Below are 22707 nucleotides of genomic sequence, written 5' to 3'. Positions count from 1 at the left end.
AGATAACTGGTGCCAGTGCCATGGTTTAAAGCTAAATGCCAAAAAATGTATAGTCATACCCTTTGGCAAAAACAATGTGCCCACAAATTACCACATAGGCAGAAACCCATTAAGTACAGAGAAAGTTATTAGGGACCCGGGGACTAAAGTTGATAGCAATCTCTCCTTTGAAAACCATATTGGCAAAGTGGTTAGAAAGACCTTCTATATAGCCCACCTCATCACGAAGGGTTTCACATCTAGATCAAGAGAGGTAATCGTGCCCCTTTATTCATCCCTCATCAGGCCCATCATAGAATACAATGCCCCTTTTGGGATGTACCTTACCCGACACCTGCAGCAATTAGAGAGACCCCAAAAGTATCCCACCAAGAGGATCAAGGGTCTCAAACAGATGCCGTATGCTGCTCGGTTAAAAAAACTCCAGCTCTACTCAGTTGCATACCGCCTACTTCGAGGCGATCTATGCCTGACATACAAAGCTATGTCAAATCCAGGATTAATAGACATGCTCCACCTCAGTAAATCTAAATCCCTCAGAGCCACACGCCCGAGGGACTTGAACCTCAGCACAGAAATAAATAGAACTTGCTGGAGGGACAGGTTCATAACCCAGAGGCTCCCTTAGAATTCCAGTTCATGTGAGGCAGAGCACCTCACTGAATCTCTTCAAGAAGAATCTTGATAGGTGGATGGGGGATCGTAGGTTTGTCCCAGGGATTACTCCCGTGTCACTATTAGACAGAGGCACAGTAAACTAAACCTTAAAAAGGGCACAGTATACTCAAATCAAGGGGTGGCGTAAGCCATACAGAATCAGGCTAGGCTTATAATTGCCCCAGGGCAGATAGCCTAGTATGAACCTATGAACCTGTTTGTACAAACCAGTTTGATATACACATGACATACACATTCTAATACATTTGTAACACAAGCATCTTACACAAATCATTTTGATATTCACCAGTGACTGTAATTATTTACAAAATTCCAGCTAGCTGGGCTGGCAGTTATCTCTCTTTGTCACTCAGTCCATAACAGTTTTGTGATAATGTTTCCTCTATGTGCATTTGAGCCCACAGCATGCCAAAATATAGGCATGCTGAACGGTTTCCTTACAGGCCAAGCAAACAGGCAACATACATTTCTTATTAACAAACAGGTACTGCTTGTGTTAGTCTGAATTTCTGTGGATAATGGATGAATATGTAACTTTCTGACATTTATTGCACATTATACTCTAAAGAAATAGATGCTGTCATCACATAACTGAAAACATATGCATAACCAGTTGGACAGGCATTCCTGTTGGCTTAAACAAATGGAACTGTAGTAAGAATGTTCACTTTATCAAGAGGAATGAAGTAAAGAAGTTATGTAGGAGTTACTGTTCAGACATATACTGCTAGAGAAGGTGGTATGTCCGTACTGTAACAGAACTATGAAATGCATAGTCATTAGTGGCCTAAGTGCTATAGGTGTGAGTGATACACAACTGCAGTCAGTGTGTGAAATTATGTTGTTATATGTTGGAAACCAGATGTACATCTACAAAGTTCAGAATTATGTATATTATAAATAAATTAACAGCATGGGAATAGAACCCATATTTATGTGGAGAGCAGTCACGATGTCTTCTTAATTATCCAGATGAGGTAATTGTCACAATAGCAACTTAATGGTTATAAATGCATCGCGCTAATGTATTTGTGACATATCTCTAAATTCCATAGGAATGGTCAGCTATACATAGGATTGCAGCACTTACTGTAGGGATCCACTGTCTGTCACTGCACCTCAGCAACCCTCTGCATCACTTCAGTGCATGTCATTGTAGTGGTGGCGAACATGCACTCTAGTCCGTTAGATCCCTGTATGTCTTCAGTGTTCCCTCGCAATCCAGTTCCAAATGTCAGTTATCACAGTTACTTGGCCTATCTGTCATGCAGTACTCCAGTCCAGCATAGATGGTCTGCTTCTATTTGGTCTCCTCAGTCCAGTTGGGCGCCTGGACAGGTTCCATTCTCCCAGAAGTAGCCATCTCAATATTTCAATGGAAAATGTATTATAAATGGAAAAATGCTCACTGAGGTCCCATCGTTTTGCAGGTAGCAGTGGTCTGATTTGAAAATGTATCACAATCAGTATTTAAAAGTAATGCTTATGTCATGTTATCAGGTCATTGGAAGATAACAGTCTCATGCCACACATTACCCTTTATCAGTACCAATTGGGTACTTACGTGGAGCAATTTGGTGTCATGCCAAATTTAGAGGAGTTATGCGGATATGCTTAAAATGAATTCTAAAACCTGGAATTTTAATAAACCTCTAATTATGTATGGTGCAAATGGTATTTAAAGATGGGGGGTAGCTGCTCTTACTTTCAGACATACCTGAGTCAGAAGTAGATGACAAGATAAATTGCCACTTGTTAGCATTTCTGTTTTGGGGAATATTACTTCTGTTAACCATACTCATTCTCAAAGCTGCCTGTTTAGGTTTATTTTTATTGAAAATGTGTGCTTTAAGAGAAATGCTTGTAACTTATTGGAGTGATGTTTTATTTACCTTTATACATATGGGTGTTGCCATCTTCATTAAGGACATGCAATAATTTCCCATATGCAGTTGTATAGACAGATTTACATATCAAAAGTACATAAAGATGGATTTATGGATCATCCATATGTCATATGGTAAACTCCATAAACTCTCTGGTATATGTATGGAAACCAATGAATTCTGACTTATCCGTATGTACTATGCTCGTTTGCTGTTATGGATATTTCTTCACTGATGTTTCTTAACACAGTCTTAATTAGTAGTACACACCTACTGTATGTTTTAACACTATTTGAATAGTTCATGCTGGCAAAAAAATACTGGCTGAATCTAAAAAACATTCATACTCTGTGTGGCCTGCTTATGGATACTTCCGTAACTTGTTCATTTGTTGTTTTATGTACAATAGAAGTGCATGCAGTAGACTATCCTGTGACATGATGCTGTTTTCTTTGGACCTCCATTCAACAGATATGTACTGTAAGGAGTTCTAATCCAGCATGCAGCCTCTACTGATATTACAAATTATGTTGATTTTACAACTGTTATGTAGGCAGGAATTGGTTACTTTTTATATTTTGCATTAGTATTTGCACAGTCATTGTTTTTTAGACTTTAGGAATGCATACTGTTTATGGTGACATACGCTTTCCACATAATCATTTGCATAACTGGGCTCCCTAAGGAATATGAACAAGTGGTTATGACTGTCTTTCAGACAGGAAACAGACCTAGTGGTGACAATTTCTTCTCTTAGAAAAATGACATCATACTAGATGCTCTGCGACAACATGGATGGGAGACTCCTTGGATGTGCAGGGAATACAGTATGGAGAAATGATGTGTGATCCAACATCACCAACATGATTTATGTGGTTGGAGATCACAATAAATCCCAAGAGACCTGTGGATGACACTGTTCTGTCATGATCTTCTGTGCAGCCAATAGTTTAAGACTGCTTGAGAGAGCGAGGGATGCCACCGGTGTTGGAAAACCATTGACCCCCCCCCCTCCGATGAGATCACAGTATTATTTGCCTCCCTGAATACAGAGAATGGGGAGTGATGCATCACCAGGGGTGGGATAGAAGCAGGAATTCTAGATCAAACATGTGTGTCTTACTATGCATGGTATGGATGACTTGTAGAGTCAATCATTGCATATTGCTGCTGCTTGCACATTCATGTATTGCCATTTTGGATTTACAGCAGCAGAATTGAGCCACACACACAGATTCCCACAGGGTTATGAGGATGAAAATAAGTGTAATGACATGTACTCATACAGCTGCAGTAGAGATAAAACAGTGCAACCAGGATGTGTAATACTTGTTTGCATTAATATTCACAGGTCCATATACTTCTGGACATCACCAGGGAATGGCAGGTGAGTGTCTCCATACTGTGTTACTGTGAGCACTACCTGTTATTGCCTCAACCTCATGTCATGGCACTGCTCTTTACTATCATATTGGTATCTCCCTAACATTATACACTACAGGTACATCTTGCGGGGACCCAAGTTGTGCAGGTGGAAGTACAGACAGACCAGTTTGTTACTGTAACAGGTTCATAGTTTGCAGGAATGTGTAACAACCTATAGTGCGTAACATTAATATCACTGTTTTTCAACACTGGGACATCTGGCCAAAAGGTGCAATGTCCATCACGTGAGTATCTGCATCCCATGTTACTGTGTCATGTATGCTATGCTGTCTGTATTCTGTTGCCTGCATACATGAATATGCTGTCTTTCTCTTTACTTTTCCACTGCAGGATCCACATTGCAACGCACAAAACTCTCAGCAGTGTGAGTCTCAGTAGTATGCTCCTACCTGTCTTTCATACTTGTCATTGGTGTTACTCCGGTTGGTGTCCAGCATTAGTACTGTGTCCTACTACCCCTTCCTAGGCCAGACTACATCATCAAGTGCACAGACAAGTATGTAAAACCCACTGTATGTTTTAATGCTGTTTGAATGGCTCTTGCTGGCAATTATGTGATTAATGATGACTTTTTTCCCTAAAATAGTTGAAATTCATCCCTCTTCTATCACACTATATTCCCAGGGGGACTTATCAGATGTTTGTTTTATCACATATGTTATGTATATTGACTATGCAGCCTCATTGTCTGCTCCTTTTTGGGTAAATTCAGTGACCCATGCACAGGCAAAACTTCATGGTAAGTCATTATTATGTGTGACATTGCAGTGACATATGTGTCATATGTCTTTAATGATATTCAGCATGTGATGTAAGTATATTGTCCTGATCTGTGTCATCTGTTTCTTATTTTAGCGCATCAGCTGACTATATCCTCCATTAGCCCATCCACTGATCATGATGTAGGATATGATGTGTCTCAGTATAGTAGCATGGCCTTTGGCACATAGGACAGTGGTATAGTGATACAGTCCAGACAAGATGGTGATAGTCATGTGGATGCAGCAGTAGCCTCTGATGTGGAAAGAAACTTCTCTGGCTATTCTGACAATGAGGGGACATTAGATGGTCGACAGGATGAGACCAGTGAACAACAGACCCAAGTTGAGACTGCTGCTGATGTTGACAAGTTTCTCATAATCCGTTGATACTGGCCATCACAATAGACATAGGTGTGCAGATGGTGTGCATGGGTAGGTGTCAGAGGGTGTTCGTTTACTCCTGCAGGCAAATGAATGTTCCCAGCAATGTCATGGATCTGACATCTGTGCAGTTGCCTGTGCCACAGATCATGTTGCACACCAGCTGCATGAAGGACAAGAGCAGAGACACAGTGAAGTAAGGGCATTATTAGCTCCTCAAAATGAAAATATGTTATCTGTGGCATGGTCAGTATAAACTATGGCATGTCAGTACTACAGCAGTGACGTACTGCAAGCAGGGCTTTCCATACCCTGACTTTAGTTAGCTGATTGCTACAAGGGAGAGGCAGGCCCCCTCTCAGCATATGCAGCCTTCTCAGCATAACCAGCCTTGCCCATCGGACATCAATGTCTGTGCTCCAACATTTTGTCCAACATTCGGTTGTGTCATGTGACGTTATTTGAATGATATAAATTGTATGTATTTAGAAGTATTTTGTAACACTGATGAAGGACCTTGTCCGAAAGCTTTGGTATATGACAGTTGTATTAAACTTCATTTTAGTTCAGTGCTGTGAAGCTGTTTCTTATTTTTTTTTTTTTTACGTTTACTGTTTTACAAGCTTCACTTTATCGCAGTGGTGTTTGTTTTCTTTTGACTATGCTCCTACATACACACACTTCCATTGCTGGCCCATCTGCTGTGGTCCTAACAGTCACAACCATTCAAGTCACTGTTGTGCTTCGTCATCTCCACATGATGGCGTCACCCCATAAACCTTCTCTGTGGAGCAACCTGGGCCAAGTGTTTCTGTATGTGTTAGGGGCCGAGCAGTCCATGGTATGAGTTGTCAGTGTAGGTGTCCTAGATTGGGCTACAGTTAACAATGACAGTCGATCCAGTCTGTCTGGTAGTGTCATTCTCACCCCATGCCGATGATGATTGCTGTGTAGAACATTGACAATTTCATTTGTGTGTGTTTGTTGACACGTTTGATGCCATGCGAGTCCAATTGTTTTAACAAACATAGCCAACTCCATTTATTATATTACTTTATCTATACTTCACAGTGATATATTTGGCTGGTGACATTAAAAATTCTGCATTTAAGTCCTGCATTGTTTTCCTTTTCTAAGCTTATTATGGTTGAGAGATAGGGATGTGTTGCTCTGGTGTTTTTCTTTTATTGTGTGTCATAGACTGATGCAACAATCTGAGTCTGTATATCTCTGTCAGTTGTGCCTTCGGTTGATTTGTATATGTTCGTAATGTTATATGATATGGTTATGGTGCTATATCTGATGCTGAGTGTGTACATCTAGTAAGTAATTGCCATTAGACACAATCCATGCTGCTGTGGTGGGGCAACACCTGAACATCAGTGTTGTACTCATGTATGTGTGGCTTATCATGACTCAACTCTGTGGGTCAGATGCTGCCATGTTGCCTGGACCTGCACTTGTGGCCGCACCCTACCTTGCCTATGCTTGTATATTCTGCCCCCTATGTCCTCCTGCTGCTCCTCTGATACCTGTGGCATGCTATATTCAGACATCTGGTGTTCTTGGTTTAGTTCACGCACACCTGCAGCTGGAAGACTGCCATGTCGCTAGCTAGATGTTGTGCAGCATGGCATACACCATTGTCATCTGAGCTGCCTTCTCATTTATATATTGCAGTGCATTGCAATGTGTCCAGACATCTGAACCAAGCTTTCAGTGCATTAAACATGCAGTCTATGGTGTTTCTGGTTGTGTGTGCTCTATTATAGGCCTCCTGTGCAGGGTTGGATGGTTCACGTTATGGGGTCATTGGCCGCAGCTCAAGTGGATAAAAGCAACCCCCTGTTGTGGGGAGTAAACGCACATTTTGCCAGCATGGATATTGTTGGGTAGGGTATCTTTGTTTTACATCCTAGCTGAGTTGTACTTGCCCAGTAGTAGTCCCTCAGGTACTTCACCTTGCTGGAGTGTAGCTCCCAGTCCACTTTCTCTCCATATGACAGCATTATGGACACTTCCACTGTGTATTGCCATGATGTTTTTCTGCTGCCATCTGCTGCACACACAACCTGGCAGTTCAAAGATTGACAGCCCTTTCTGTTTATGTATTGGTCTGCTTCAGAATGTACTGATGTCTTGATAAGTATGTGTGTGTGCAGTCTATTGCACCGAGTAGATGGGAGAAGTTTGCAGTGCTGTAAAACTTGTGAATTGCAGTTCTCTACTCCATAGTGGTAGATTGAAAGTGGATGTAGTCAACCACATTGCTGCCAGAAATTTTGCCAGGATACAGCTTGCAGTTGTCTGTGACACTCCCACAGCATCTCCCATTTGCCTCTGGAATGTCCCAGATTCAAGTGCACCCAGGCTGAGAGACACTTTGGTTTCGAAGTGCAGGGTACTCAGACGTGTGGGCCACACATGTTGCAGACAGCCTGCACTAGTTGCCTCTTTAGTCGGTTCCTGTCAGTTATTTGCTGGTCTGACAACTGGTTTAGTTACAGTGTTGCTTTGACTCTAGCTACTTGCCTTCTAGGGCACAAAAGCCACATCCTTATTTATGGCTTGTATCACTGCAACCTGTTGTAGTCTATTCACTGCAGGTTGGATTTTTCTTTTCTTGTTTTTGGTATTGTTATGGAATATGGCAGAATCCACAGTAGTAACTTCTGTTCCTTGTGATCTGTATAACATACGCCAAGGATTTTGGAAGAGAGACGGCATTGCAGTTTGTTGCACTTAGGTTGTGATGGGCACAAATTATGTGTTTTGGAGTGAGACATGCATGTGTGGAATCTGTAATTATCCTATCCTGAATAGCTAAGTATCCGTAATTCTTTCATTATGTTTCCTGAAATCGTGTCTGATGCTGGTGCTCTGAAGTCTTTCTTCGGAGTGCTGCACTGTCCGTAAATAGCTTCTACAAACTTTATGACTCCATCCCTTTGTCTTCTACAATGTGTTGTATTGTCTTTCTAAATCTTGATGATTTGCTGTATTTTTAGAGTCCGTTACTAACAAGAGTGACAAGAGTCCACTTTTAAGAAAGAAAATCAACCTATCTTTTGGAAAATTTTATTATAAAGCACTAATTTTTAAATTAACTTAGTTTTTGTCCTTTTTAATCATGTAAGTTGAGCAAGTCCTTAGACCCTGATCAAAATTGCATAAAACATATAAAATAAATACAACATATTTATTCAGTATAATTAAGCTAAGATTTTGGAAGATGGGAGGAGACTGCAAAACCAAGCAGGCAAGGGGAGAACTGCAAAACCTGGCAAGACAGTAGAGCTCAGGACTGAACCTTAGACTATGGAGCTGTGATATGGAGACATTACTAGTAGGCTATTGTGTTTGATGGAAGTGCCTATAACAGACTAGTAAGTGGCTGTACAAACAGTAATAAATCAGACTTTATAGTGAAAGAACTTGTTTTGAAAAGATTAGCTTGCTTGGAAACCTGGAAACTCTGCAACTGCAAAAAGCATTTTCTGTCATCAGATATTTTTTTATTTGTCTTAGTTGCCCCGGCACTTTATCATGACAAGTTTCTATTTCATTCATCTCCTTGCTTAATGATGTCACATCCTGAACGCTAATTAAAATTAGTTGCAAAATGATAATGAAGTGTATTCAAACACTCAAAAAGTTGCAGCTGTGTTTGTAGTTTTTCATACAGATGACAACAAGCAGCTTGAACAGGCAACCAAATATAGTATATGTGCATAAAAAATGTTTTTAGGCATTTTATCAGTGGATAGCAGAAACACTCATACATATACACACTACCATGAGTTTCCTGGATTTGGTGAAAACATAGAGGTCAACACATCCAAAGTGAATTAGAAGGGCTTCGCTCTGGGTGAACCACCTTCTTGATTGTGGTCTCTCCTCTACCAGGTAAAATTGATTCATACAGAGACATGTAGAATGTAGAGGCCTAGCTGTTATCATCAACCCCCTTTTTCCCCATTTTCTATACTGAGACGGGGTGTTGTGCCAACTGTTGCCATCTCTCTCTATTCAGTGCTGCTTTCCTAACTTCTTTGCCACTCGTGCTTCACTGTCACAGATGGTTTCTCTAATATAGAAGCCTAATATTATCCAGGAAATAAAAAATTCTGGTTACAATTTGCAGTGGGGTTATGCTTTCTTAAAATGTACTTTGGTTGAGATTATCCAGTCAGAAACATGCGTCGGTTGTCTACTGTCTAGTGACTAAAGAGGAAAGGCAGAGTGATGCCAACAAGAGATCTTGTACATATAGGCAAGTTGCCAGGAACCTTACACTGTCGAGTTTTCACCAAGAATGGTTTCCATGACACATTCAGTATACAGCCCCTTTGTTTGTACCATGGTTGTGTGTTCAAAAAGAAGTAAGGATGAGGGATCTAAGAAATTGTTAGAAGCAAGGTAGTATAATGAGGCAGGCATCTGTATGCGTACACATCAACTTCTGTTTATTAACTAGTGATTGATTCCTAACTTGAAGAACTGTACATTCATACCTCAGATATGTCCCTGATTTTGCATCAGGTCAGTCTTTTTAGTAAACCCTCAAATTTTTTATGGTAAATCAGTGATTAATACATTGATTAAATTATGGTATACATTTTGTTTTTTTGCGAGTGTATATTAATACAAATAATTTTTTGTTTGCACAGAGAATACCTCCAAAGTGATTATGTGCTTTATTCTAAATTGATAAGTTAAGAAGGTGCCCTTTAATATTTATACATGACAATTTTGTGATTTGCCTCTATATTTTGAGTTAAATTTGGAGTGTTTTCTTATTTATTTAGATTTGTTTGATCACCAGATAAGCCCACAATACTAGTGTTTTTTTTCAAGGACAGCCATTGTGTGTTTTTGAACATGTTTTTAACATTTTTAGGATTGTGGGTTATGACACTTTTTTCAACTCTTTTAAATTACTTAATAACTGTGATATGGGTAGTTACTAAAAAGATGTATATTAATATCCCTTTGGTATTTTATGTAATAGCACTTTAAGAATTGGTAGGTTTTCAGTTAATTACAAACACATACTACTATTTAAGTGAGTAGTCACTTTAGTGTGTTGATTCTCATAAAGTTTTAGGGTTAATTAGGATGAAAGAGCTTAATCAATTTTTTAAATGTTTTTTCAGTTTTATTTAGACTAATAAAGTGTCTTAACAGTTCATTAGCAGTCCGTAGACTGAGTGGTGTGATATTTCTCTGGTTATCTGTTGGTTACTTATATCGCTACACATTTGTTTCCTAAAAACTTGGTATGTCACTCAAGCAGATTTCACAAGTAAAGTAGACATGTATGGTATTACATTTCTGAGTTCCAAATGTGTAATAGTGTTGCAATCAAAACATGGAGGAGACTGACAGAAAGTTGCTAGCGCCTTAAGTTGAATTTTACATCATAGTGAAAATGTGTTTATGCTTATAAAATGTTTCATCACTGCAGCATAGTGAGGCTGCATCTTTACATTTGCAGAATGTCATGCGTGGCTGTCTAACCTATTAGCGCAAAATAGGGACAGATTTTAAATATTTCTCTTATAAACACAGACATTTGTTAGAACAACATGATTTGTGCTAACTTGCATTTTCTGAAGGATATGAAGTTTGAAACTCAAATGTATGTCATTATTTAGAGACTTCAGTCATCTGTGATTTGCCAGAAAAACAATTGTTTGAGGAACAGACTAAAAAGATGAGGCAAAAATCTGGACATTCTAAAAAAATCTAGAAAGTTGAGAGGTATGATGTTATGTTGCTGTAGTAATATGAATCTGTTTTATTTACTGTAGTGGCACATCCTGACTGTTAAAGTTAAGGATACTTCAAAAGATTCAGAAGAAAGGAGTACATAACATTACAAAAGAATGCACAGTGTAAGAGCAGAAACTTCATGACTGTGTAAAACAGAGTAAATTTTAAATAAACACAGCTTCATGTAGTGCTGTGTTTTGCTGCTACTGATAAACTTTTCAAATTCCATCTGTCAAAGTTTAGAAATTGGTTTAGCACTCTAAAAAGGTATTTCGTTGTTTTCGTGTATGGATATGTGAGTTAGGTAATAAAAGGTAGTCCGAAACACTCCTAAACAAACCTTACAGACAATAGTGAGGCTTCGTAGGATTTGTTACCACTGCAGGTTGACATTGCTTCTTATCAGCCTATACTTCAAGGCTGAGATTCAGAAAGGAATCTGGAGTTGGGTAAATACCACACCGAGCAGTTACCCCACACCTGATTCCATAACCAGAAGTTCTGCCCGACCTTGGTTGATATATATTGAAGACTGGCAGTACCCTACATCTGATTTCAAAAGAGGAATCAATTTCAGAATGTTGAAACATTCCGTAGTAGTGCATTGATGAAGGCAACCACAGTGAAGTAATGGAGTAGCCTGTTGAAGTCCGTATTCGTTTCGGCATTGCAAGAGCGCCACCAGTAATGGAGAATTGTCACTGAAGACAATATATGGTAGGGAGCCATGCTGCCAGCAGTATCCTTCTCATATAAAAGTAGCTGTGTACTCCAAGACATAGAGCTGGGAGGAAGGGCAGTTTGAGGACCTTTTACATGAGCAATAATGTGATTTGCAACTTGCCCCATTTCACAGTGGGGATAACTAAAATATGTTACTTTTTAAAGCTTTCTTATTGTAGTTTCCCAATGAAGACCCACAGCATGCCTATCCCCTTTTTTAAGATGGTAAGAATGCATGCTTTCTCAAGTTCATTGTGCATGTGACTGTGGAGTGCCAAAGCGCTTTGAGGATTCACAGCTGTGTTTTATGTTAGAACTACCACTGCATACAGGTTCGATGCCTGCAGTATCAGTGCTGATATACAGGTGAAGCTGTGGTTGATAGTTTGTTTCAGGTGAACTCAGAGGATGTGAAACAGCTTTGGCTCTGGTCAGACTATGCAAGGAGTGGGTAATGAGGTTCGTTAACATAAACTATTTCTGAATGCCATTTTGTGGGTATATGCGGAATTTGCTCCTTTGACATTGCGAGGGGAGGTGTAAGGTGTATTTTTGTATTCTGCTCCATATGATGTACATAGTAGTGAGACTGTATTTATGAATCGAGGTAGTATTGATTGCTGCATTTTGAAGGCTCTCCCTTCAAGTAAGCAGACTGTGGTCCTCGGATCGACCATTAAGACTTTGAACTTTCACCCTGTAATCCACAGTATGATTCTCTCGTCATTTGCTTAGTGTAAGACTGAGAAAACTAACTCTCTTTTTTTTCATAAGTGCAAAACCTGATACTGTGAGTATCAACTCATAGATAATAAAACGTGAGACATTCACGCATAAAAGTGAAAGTGTTTTTAAAGGGAATATAGCGATTCTGAGCCACTGCTTGAGGGCTGCATGTTCTAATTAGAAGATCACCGTACCATTAATGAAAGTGAACGTGTCCATTGTACAACAGCTTTGCATATTAAAGTGCTGCAGTTCCCAAGATTTCACTTTAGATACGTAGAATTTTAAAAGGCACAGAGCTGAGTTTATCGGGCAGTGCTCCAAGTCTGCCCCTGGAAAGAAACGTTGGAGAGTAGTGGGCTGATATGGCTTACAAACAAAGCTGGGTAAGTAAAACAGTGGTCACAAGGATTAGGGCTTAGTGCTTTCACACTGAGGTAAAAACAAATGCTGTATAAATCCCTCAGATCAAGGTCTCATTTTAAATATTGATTTAAATATGAAGCCTATAGTCAAAATAGCAGTAGTCACGGTGAAAGCTGAGAGAAAAAAAGGAATTGGATTAATATACATTTTCTGAGAAATTAGAAGTTTCTAACTAATGTATGACAGTATTTAGTGAATGTAACTGTGTCTGTTTTGCCATAAAAACACAGGTCTTGCTAGGAAAAGAACTAAATCTTCACAAAAAGTCATTATGTAGTCAGTGTGTGTATCCATTTCCTCATTTTAGAAATAACTTTGTGGTTCATATAAATTAGTTCATGTGTAAGCAGAACACGTGGCTGCTTTATTGTACCATCTGACTGTTAGACCTTTCTTTGGCCAGTGGATTTCCTTCCAGGAAAGCACTTCAATGAAAAAGCAAACAAAAGGCTAGGGACTGAAACATATGCAAATCATTCTTACAGAAAACCTGATAGGCCGTGATGCCTGTCACCTTGCCTGTGTGTACAATGTCTCCTGCTGGTAGCTCTCACTCTCTCTCTCTGTTGGCTCAATAGACAAGACAAACAGGACAGCCTGTGTTCCTGTTAGAATGCGACGTAAAGTAATGCAGATTTTTTAGAAAGAACTGCTCCATGGGAAATGGTAGTGTACCTGAGTTTAATTACTGGGTAGTACTAGACTTCTGAATTCTGCTTGTTGCTTTACAAATGATTGGTGCAATCATACAATATTTGTAAAAAGATGAACAACTTAGGTGTAGCACCATGTTTGTAAATAAGGTTACAGATGTAGGTCTGCCATAATATAACTAAGTAACTCATACTTACCTGGCAGGGGAGAGACCACGATCAAGAAGGTGGTTCTCCCAGGGCGAGGCTCCTCCATTGCACTTCGGAGGGGTTGACCCCTGTGATTTCCCCAAATGCGGGAAACTCAACTGCATAATTTATGGTAGTGGGGGACTGCGTTCGCGCTGTCCCCTGATTAGCTGGTTAAGAAAGACTCTGTATAATCGTCTGATTACATATCTTGTTCTATAGATGTTATCAGTTAATCTGTTTGCAAGAGGACATACCGTTTTATAGTTTTAAAAGTTAAAACGAAACTCATTGACGCTAAGAAAAACCAATAACCAGAAACCTCAACAATAAAACACCAAACCAGCCCTCAAGAAGGATGGAACCAGGCTGCAGACACTGAAATAAAAATATTTTAATAACCAAGATTAAGCACTTTTATCAGAACAAAACTGACTTCCTCAGAATCTAGTTACAATATACAAAAGCAAGCTTATAAAAACCCCTCAATCACATGGCATCCAATCAAACAATACACATTTAAAGCAACATAGGTTCATAGGTTCATACTAGGCTATCTGCCCGAGGGCATTTACAAGCCTAGCCCATCGTTTTGTGGCTTACGCCACCCCTTTAGTATGGGGAACTATACCCATTATTTTGCTGTGCCTCTGTCGAGCAGTGACACTGAGGTAATCCCTGGGGTATATCTGCGATCTCCCATCCATTGGTCAAGATTTCTCTTGAACAAGGCCAGCGAGGTGCTCTGCCTCACATGTACCGGGATTTTGTTACACAGCATAGGGAGTCTTTGGGTGATGAATCTATCCCTCCAGCACGTCCTATTAATAGCCGTGCTGAGGTTTAAGTCTCCCGCCCTTGTGGCTCTGATGGATCTAGATCTTTGAGGTGAAGCATATTCATCAAATCTGGGTTTGACATGGCTTTGTATGTTAGGCAAAGGTCACCTCTGAGCAAGGTGCGACTGAATAGAGCTGGAGTTCTTTCAGTCGGGTAGCATAGGACAGATTTTTGAGACCCTTTATCCTTTTGGTGAGGAACTTTTGTGGCCCCTCCAGCTGCTGCAAGTGTCGGGTCAGATACATTCGAATGGGGCATTGTACTCAATCATTGGTCTGATGAGTGATGAGTAAAGGGAGACTATGACCTCCCTTGATCTAGATGAGAATCCCTTCATGATAAGGTGGGCAATGTAGAAGGTTTTCCTAACTACTTTAGCTACATGGGTGTCGAATGACAGACTACTATCAACCTGGGTCCCCAGGTCCCTGATAACTTCTTCTGTGCTCAGTGGATTGCCACCTATTTGGTAGCTAGGGGTAACCTTGTTTTTCCCGAAGGGTATGACTATGCAGTTTTTGGCATTTAACTTTAGGCCGTGGCTCTGGCACCAGTTATCCGTTTCTGTGAGACCCTTCTGAAGGATATCTGTGTCAGATGTGTTTTCTACTATGGCCCAGTTTGCAGTCATCTGCAAACTTTGTCAGCCATAACCCTCCTGTGTTTGCTTGTACTTGGAAAAGTAGATGCCAAACAAGAGTGGGCCCAGGACTGAGCCCTGTGGGACACCACTTGTGACAGGCTTTGAGTCTGACATGGCGCCAGCAACTCTGACCCTGTGGATTCTGTCACTCAGCCAGTTTGCAACCCATCTTGTGATGTATGGGTTAACATTTAAGCTGATGAGTTTTTCAATGATACCCGAGTGGGGTATTGTATCGAAGGCCTTAGCCAGATCGAGGTAGGCTGTATGGACTGCCTTTCCCTCATCAATGGCTTTGGTGACTGTTTCGAAAAAGTCAACCAGGTTTAAAAGGCATGATCTGCCTTTGACAAAGCCAAACTGGGTTGGATCCAAAGTCTGCAAATTTCCTATGTCTTTATTTATGAGGTCCATTATGATCCTCTCCATGGCTTTGCAGATAAGGCTTGTCAAGCTAATGGGCCGGTAATTTCCAGGGTCGGTGGAGGCACCGCCTTTGTGAAGTGGGACCACAGTTGCAGTGCGCCACTCCTGGGCACGTATCCAGAGGTAAGACTTTGATTAAACAGTTGTCCTAGCTGTGGGTTTAATTCCTCATTGAGTTTGTGGAGCACACAGCCGGGGACACCATCAGGTCCCATGGATGCTGTGTTTTTTGCTTTGGAGAGAGCAGTTTTCACTTGGGCGCTGGAGATGTTTGTTGTGTTGCAATCGTTTGGTATAGATATCTCTCCTTTTGGGGAGGGGAGAAGTTTGCACTGAACCTGTCAGCCAGTATGTTGGCAATGTCTGTAGGATCAGTAATCTTCACATCATTTTGAACTAGTTCTGAGCATATCTGGGAGTTTCCTCCCAGGTTTCTAACATAGCTAAAGAAGGCCTTATGATTGTCTTTTGAGTCTTTAGCTATTTTTCTCTCGAAATTTGCTTTGGATGATTTTATGAGAGCTCTTAGTTTTTTACTTATAGTGATCAAGGGTGTCTTACCTTTTAAGGATTTTGCTCTATTTTGTAGTAGCTTCCTCCTTTTGTTGTAGAGTTTGTTTATGGCTGGGGTCCACCAGACTGGACGCTTGCCTTTGGTACAAAGAGTCTTTGTTTTGCTTGGGATTGCCTTATCCATGCAGTCCTGCAGGTGCTGGTAGAAGGCATTTGTAAGTGATTCAGCGGCTTGAGTACTGTTTTCCGCGGCTCGGGGCCTTAAAGGAGACCACACTAGTCTTTAGAAGTGTGAAGTCGGCTTTTGAGAAGTTCTTTACTGTGGTCTTTTTTATTTCAGGTGAGGGTGGGATGAGGACCTCCAGCGAGATTAGTTTGTGATCTGATCTCACCAGTGAGGGGTATACTTCCGGTGTTGAACATTGTGCTCCCATGTTCGTGATGATGAGATCAAGTATGTTATCTCCTCTTGTGGGGATGGTGACTAGTTGTTCCATGGCATTTGAGTTTATGAATTCCAGGAACTTTTGGGCTAGGGTGTTTGGGCTTGAGTAGTGTTCCCAGTCTATATTAGGGTAATTGAAGTCACCTAGTATAATGGTCTTTGGTGATACATTTATCCCCTCTAGTGTTTTCAGGAAGGCCATGTGAGGTTCCTGAGTTTGTGAGGGTGGCCTGTAACATGCTACAATTTGCAGAGCAGTCTTGCCTATGGTTAATTGCACCTGGATTGTCTCCGATGCATCGTGCGTTGCCACCAGTCTTGAGGTGTGGGTGTCCTTGATGAATATGGATACCCCCCCCCTCCTTTCTTGGTATTGTCCGGATTTTAGGGCCGGAACGCATGATATGAGGTAAAACCTGATAGCGCTGGGGTGCTCTCAGGAGCCTTGAACATGGTTTCTGTCACAACACAGACATCGATGTTCTCCATACTGAGAAGGGCCTCGAATGCGTGCATTTTGAGATTTAGACTTCTGGCATTGAGCAGCATTACCCTTAGTTTTTTTCCTTTTTTGTGTTCTAGGGTGGTAGGTTTAGAATTTGAGCCTTGCCTAAAAAAGGCACTATGGGGGTGGCAAGAGCCTTTGCCAATATCCGGAATCCCAGGGGTGACAGGTGCAAGCCGTCCCTTGCGAAGCAGCGTGGCTTGTCCAGCATGTCATCCCAGGCAGACAGACACTGGATCCCCTTTGAATGACACCAGTGTTTAAGCCAATTGTTAAAGCTTGTCATCTTATCTCTGTATTGTGGCATCATTCTCGGTGAAGGTAGGATACTGCTCAAGGTCAGGGTCATACCTGCCTGGGCTACATAATCAGAGAGCTCCTCAATGTCTCTTTTCATGTAGTCCAAGGAGGTACGTCTCAGGTCGTTTACACCAGCGTGGACAATGACTGAGTCATATTTGTACCTGCTGTTGAGAGACCTGAGTGCTTGCGTTATGTGGCGGATTCTAGCGCCCGACAGGCAGCTTACTGTGACCTTCTCCTTACTCAGTCTGGTGAGCGGACGCCAGTGTGTCTGACTATGGAGTCACCAATGACTAGTGTGTCTGGCATTGTGTTTGGCCTTAAGGGCTGTGACTGTTTGACACTCTGACTGTGAGGTCTATGTGTTGCAGGTGTTGTGTTCTGAGGTGGTGGTTGTTTGGGTGCCTGCTTTGGTGGCCTCTGCTGTTTTGGTAGATTTTTGATCAGAGCCTCCGAGTATGTCTTTGTGTGTTTATGTGTATGATTTGAGGTTGTAATGGTACTATGTGAGACTGGGTCTATAGTGTGTGTGGTAACCTTCTCCTCCTGACTGGTCTTGCCAGTCCTATGTTGAGAGAGCTCAGCCTCCAGTTTGGCCGTATAGTTGCATCTCTCGCATGTATTTGTGTTTTGTGGGAGGAGGAGAGGGTTGTCTGTGTACATGAGGCAATTGTAGCATTGCCTCAATATTCCCAGGTTCACCAGCTGAGCAGGAGAGGACACTAGCAACTGATCCCTCGACATGCTAGAAGGATAGACAAAAAACTTTAAAAAAGATTCCGGGGATGTGGGTGACCGAGAAATGGGGGGTTGCCTTTTTGGGGTACTATCTATGACAAGAGTGCCGTATCAAGGTAATAAGTACTGTAGGAGCAAGTGCTAGGTTTAACAGATAGAGAATAGTCTACTTGGAGTCAAGTAGAGATGATCTTTTTAGTTATAGGATACGCTGGTTAGATCAGTAGTATAGTTCGAGGAAGGTAGTTTTAAGGGAAAATTTGAAGAGTGGACTTTAGGTGGCCCGAATAGTTTAAACCTGCTTAACCGGCGCTGCCCTAGTGTGCAACAGTGGCAACTCCGCTAAATCGCTAATGCGCTAAAGCGTGCTTTATAGCAGGGGGCTGGAAAAGACAGGAAATGACCCAAAATGGCCAATAAACTACAAGTTACTGCCTTAAACCACTCCTCTGAGGACAGACAGGCAGTTCAGTACTCCCTACTCCCACTAGTGAGTAAAGAAACTACCCCTTGACCAAACAAGGAAAATGGAGAAAACAGGAAGCAAGACAAAGCCCAGGGATCAGCAAAATCTGATCACTGGAACAAACTATTAGAAAAGTATGGAAAACAAGAGTATTTTTTTTTTTTTTCAAGTTTTTTTCAGATAAGCAGAAAATACAATAAATGCTGTGTTTTTCGACTAAATGCTATCAAAAGCTAGTACACTTGAGTGTATTAGCCTGTTGTTTAACTTTTAAGCAAAACTTAAACAAGCAAGTGCAATAAACGATTCAAGCTATTAAAAACAGTAAAAACAAGTAATAGCAGAATAAAACAGGCAGAAATAGCAATCGAAAGGCTTAAAAAGTCGAAAATGCAGAAAAAATACTTAGAATCTGGAAAGTTTGTCTTTTCTGGTCTCTGCTGCTCTAGGAACTCTGCTGGACACCACGAGGAGCTGTGCTGAGTTCTCTATAGCCAGAAAAGCCCGCCAAAGCGTGCTTTATAGCAGGGGGCTGGGAAAGACAGGAAATTACCCAAAATGGCCAATAAACTACAAGTTACTGCCTTAAACCACTCCTCTGAGGACAGACAGGCAGCTCAGTACTCCCTACTCCCACTAGTGAGTAAAGAAACTACCCCTTGACCAAACAAGGAAAATGGAGAAAACAGGAACCAAGACAAAGCCCAGGGATCAGCAAAATCTGATCACTGGAACAAACTATTAGAAAAGTATGGAAAACAAGAGTATTTTTTTTGTTTTTTTCAAGTTTTTTTTTCAGATAAGCAGAAAATACAATAAATGCTGTGTTTTTCGACTAAATGCTATCAAAAGCTAGTACACTTGAGTGTGTTAGCCTGTTGTTTAACTTTTAAGCAAAACTTAAACAAGCAAGTGCAATAAACGATTCAAGCTATTAAAAACAGTAAAAACAGGTAATAGCAGAATAAAACAGGCAGAAATAGCAATCGAAAGGCTTAAAAAGTCGAAAATGCAGAATAAAATACTTAGAATCTGGAAAGTTTGTCTTTTCTGGTCTCTGCTGCTCTAGGAACTCTGCTGGACACCACGAGGAGCTGTGCTGAGTTCTCTATAGCCAGAAAAGCCCGCCAAAGCGTGCTTTATAGCAGGGGGCTGGAAAAGACAGGAAATGACCCAAAATGGCCAATAAACTACAAGTTACTGCCTTAAACCACTCCTCTGAGGACAAACAGGCAGCTCAGTACTCCCTACTCCCACTAGTGAGTAAAGAAACTACCCCTTGACCAAACAAGGAAAATGGAGAAAACAGGAACCAAGACAAAGCCCAGGGATCAGCAAAATCTGATCACTGGAACAAACTATTAGAAAAGTATGGAAAACAAGAGTATTTTTTTGTTTTTTCAAGTTTTTTTTTCAGATAAGCAGAAAATACAATAAATGCTGTGTTTTTCGACTAAATGCTATCAAAAGCTAGTACACTTGAGTGTATTAGCCTGTTGTTTAACTTTTAAGCAAAACTTAAACAAGCAAGTGCAATAAACGATTCAAGCTATTAAAAACATTAAAAACAAGTAATAGCAGAATAAAACAGGCAGAAATAGCAATCGAAAGGCTTAAAAAGTCGAAAATGCAGAAAAAATACTTAGAATCTGGAAAGTTTGTCTTTTCTGGTCTCTGCTGCTCTAGGAACTCTGCTGGACACCACGAGGAGCTGTGCTGAGTTCTCTATAGCCAGAAAAGCCCGCCAAAGCGTGCTTTTATAGCAGGGGGCTGGAAAAGACAGGAAATGACCCAAAATGGCCAATAAACTACAAGTTACTGCCTTAAACCACTCCTCTGAGGACAAACAGGCAGCTCAGTACTCCCTACTCCCACTAGTGAGTAAAGAAACTACCCCTTGACCAAACAAGGAAAATGGAGAAAACAGGAACCAAGACAAAGCCCAGGGATCAGCAAAATCTGATCACTGGAACAAACTATTAGAAAAGTATGGAAAACAAGAGTATTTTTTTGTTTTTTTTTCAAGTTTTTTTCAGATAGGCAGAAAATACAATAAATGCTGTGTTTTTCGACTAAATGCTATCAAAAGCTAGTACACATAATAAACCATAAAATGTATTTACAAACATTCACCCTAAAATATATCTATAATTTATATCACAAAAATCTCAAAGTACTGTCTATTGAAATAGATGCATTAAGACCAGGGAACACATTAGCCCATAGTTTAAGTTGCAGCAATGTTTCCCACTCCTCAATTAAATCCTCCCACAGCCCACCTCTGGGGTTCCTACTAATACTGTCAAGGCCCCCAAAAAACAAAACTGTACTCAGGATTATTATCAATATGCCATTTTATTTTGTGTCTTTCAGCTTTCCTGGTTAGGGGTCGTCACAGCGGAACTCCCGTCCGCTAATGATTGGCAGTGGATTTTTACAGTGCCAAGTTGCCAGCCCGGCACCCACCCTTCAAAGAAGGCACGCCCATTCACGCACGCACCTACCTGCATGTCTTTAAAGTCACTCGACCGGGGGGAGGACATGCAGACTCCACACAGAAGGTGCTCCAGTTGAGAATCGAACGGGAGAACCTCTTGCTGTGAGGTGACAACGCTAACCGCTGCACCACCGCAGCCTATCAATATGCCATTTTATACTGATAAAAATTAAAAAGAAACTGATCAATGGCATTATTTAGTGGTAATGTAAAAGATAACATTATCTCCGATGGAAAAAAAATGAAAAATAAATAAAAACTTTATAGAAGCTATTTAGTACTCGGGTAAGTCAATCTGTTGTCTAAGATTCCGTGACCTGCAATAGAAGTATTGTGGCATTTTTATGTTCTTCCTGGGCTGCTAGTTTGCTTTGGTTACTCAGGTTTCCTGTCCTCTCTCAAACACATGCTGATTCATTAACTGCACTGAATTGTCCATAAGTGTTTACTATATAAATTGTGTATACACCGTTAATTTTGTGGCCCAGGTCAGAAAGCACCCACCTAAAAAATAACTCCGTGTCTTCATGGAAATGCGTAACAAGTAAACTAAATTAGAAGCCAAGATTTCATAAGATAGCTTTCAAAAAGGTACATCAAAGTATGCAAAAATAACTGCCACTGTTACTATTGCATTTCCTAATAAAACAGCAAATTATCAAGTTTTTGACAGACAGAGCTACAAATTGTTTTAACAGAAGCGTTTGTATTAATCATGGATGGTTTCTTTCAAGGTGAAGAAGCACAGTATCCTAATATAGTAAATATTGGAAACACACACACCTGTACTCAGATAGCTTTGAAACACAAAGTAGAAAATGTTTGTCAAGGAAAGCTGTAACATGAGCTACACAGTGGCAGTACAGTTGGAAGCACTTCTATGTTTTGCCGTTGACAGTTCAAAGCTCAATAGGACCAAAGTGTTGTAAAGAGAAATATGTAACAGATTTAAGTATTACAATAGGTTCAATAGTAAACACTATGCAGTTTTATTCTGAAAGGGCTAAAACTGCAAACTATACATGGCACTTCAGACACTGAGGAATATATAGTTACAAAGCTAAATCAAAACTGAATGAATACATAGTATGAACCAAAGAAAAACACAAAGCAAAAGATTTTACAATATTGGCAAAAAAACATGCAAAAATCAACAGAAGTCCTTGAGATGCAAAGGACTGAAAAAACACAGAGAAAGATGCAGGAAAAATAGTGATACTGGTAATGCAGTTTAAGAAAAAAAATCAAGCTTCATCTTCTTGCATAACTTTTAGAAGGTCACATAAAGTTATTGTTCGCCGCGGTGGTTGTGTGGTAGCGTTGTCGCCTCACAGTAAGACACTGTCTGGTTCGATTCTCAGCTACAGCGTCTCTGCGTGGAGACATGCGTGAATGGGCGTACCTTCGTTGAAGGTTGTGCGTCAGGCCTGGCAAGCCAGTACGTAAAAATCAACTGCCAATCATTAGTGGACCGGAGTTCCGCTGTGGCAACCCCTAAGCGGGAAAAGCCGAAAGACACAAACAAACATAAAGTTATTGTTCACAGAAGTACTAGTTTGTTTTCCACATTGCAGTTTTGAGACTGCTGTCTGTCAGAATGAATTAACCTTACTGGGGATGGCTACATACTGGGGCTACAAAACCAGTTCCATGAGACTGATTGCCTTTTGTGTCTCATGTCCTGAGG

General features: G+C 40.7%; 1 non-coding gene and 1 pseudogene across 1 annotated transcript; one reads left to right on the top strand and one right to left on the bottom strand.

Annotated features, from left to right (window-relative positions):
- Positions 1-8915: 8915 nt before the first annotated feature.
- Positions 8916-9066, bottom strand: LOC122797428 (annotated as a pseudogene).
- Positions 9067-13645: 4579 nt separating this feature from the next.
- Positions 13646-13809, top strand: LOC122797364. Its single transcript, XR_006364087.1, has one exon. It is a non-coding gene; the product is annotated as a U1 spliceosomal RNA (small nuclear RNA).
- The last annotated feature ends 8898 nt before the right edge of the window (positions 13810-22707 follow it).

Source organism: Protopterus annectens, chromosome 3.part0 (assembly GCF_019279795.1).
Source record: "Protopterus annectens isolate FY-2018-M chromosome 3.part0, PAN1.0, whole genome shotgun sequence".
Lineage (NCBI taxonomy): Eukaryota > Metazoa > Chordata > Ceratodontiformes > Protopteridae > Protopterus > Protopterus annectens.
The sequence above is the reverse complement of the archived record's forward strand: the minus strand, read 5'-3'. Positions and strand labels throughout refer to the sequence as shown.